Raw genomic sequence first — 1,123 nt, forward strand, 5'->3', positions numbered from 1 at the left:
TTTTGTAAATAGGGTTTATGGAACACAGCCATGACTATTTATGCATTGTCTATAGCTGCTTTCACACCCTGGCAGCAGAGTGGAATAGCTGGAACAGACTGTCTGGCCCACAAAGCTGAAAATATTCACAATCTGGCCCTTTACAGAGATATTTGCCAACTGGGGCTTAGTGTGTGGGCTCTGTGGTCAGAGCCCAGGTTCATGTCAAGGCTCCATCGCAGCAAACCTCTGAATCTTCGTTGACTTAATTAACCTCTCTGAGCACAAAGTAAGAGCTTAATAAACAGCACTCACCACTCTTATATTCGCTGTCACATTCCCCATCACCATCCTCACCCTCACCCATTACCACCCTCACTATCACTGTCACCATCACCATCATTCCCACCATAACTGTCAGGCACATCGCCACTATCATAAGGTGACCAGACGTCCCGCTTTTGGTGGGACAGTCCCGATTTTTAACAATTTCTCCCACAGCGTTTTTAAAAAGTCCCAATTTTTGGAAAGAATGCACGACAAACTAGGGAACGGTGGGGAAGGGAATATATGGTTTTTAGTTGCTGAAAAGGTTAATGTAACTCCATTTGGGAATGAAGAGGTTAATGTAACTTCATTTGGAAATGAAAAGGCTAGTGTAAACTCCCTACTCCCCTCCTGGGCAAGGTCACCCAGGTGGAATTAGTATCAGAAGCAGACTGACTCCCTCCCTCACTTCTAGGCAAGGACAATTAGCTCAGAAGGAGACAAACTGTCTGGAACAAACAAGTAGCTTCCCCCTCTCTAGAGGGTCCCTAACCATAAACAGCTCAGCCAATAGCAGCCCTGCCTGACAAAACACCCGATGAAATTCCTCTATGTGCTTTAAAAACCTCAGCTCGCTTCACTAAGGGGGTCACCCTTCCTCCAGCCACACTGAAGGGAAGAATGGCCCAGGCATATGCTTGCAAATAAAGCACTTTTTGTCCTTACGTGTGTGTGGTGGTCTCTCAGCAGCAATTCTGGTCCCAACACTGCCATGTGGCTATTTAGCCAGGATATGAGTTTTATATTATTTTTGTTAATTTTATAATGTTAAACTTTAATAATAACAAATAATTGTTGAGAACTGATTATCGAGAAC

General features: G+C 44.3%; 1 protein-coding gene across 1 annotated transcript in view; it reads right to left on the bottom strand.

The window, feature by feature from the left end:
• Positions 1-1,123, bottom strand: part of AKNA (AT-hook transcription factor) — a 50,070-nt gene that overhangs the window by 31,194 nt on the left and 17,753 nt on the right. The window lies entirely within an intron of this gene.

Source organism: Otolemur garnettii, unplaced genomic scaffold (assembly GCF_000181295.1).
Source record: "Otolemur garnettii isolate 467f Iridium unplaced genomic scaffold, OtoGar3 scaffold00014, whole genome shotgun sequence".
Classification (NCBI taxonomy): Eukaryota; Metazoa; Chordata; class Mammalia; order Primates; family Galagidae; genus Otolemur; species Otolemur garnettii.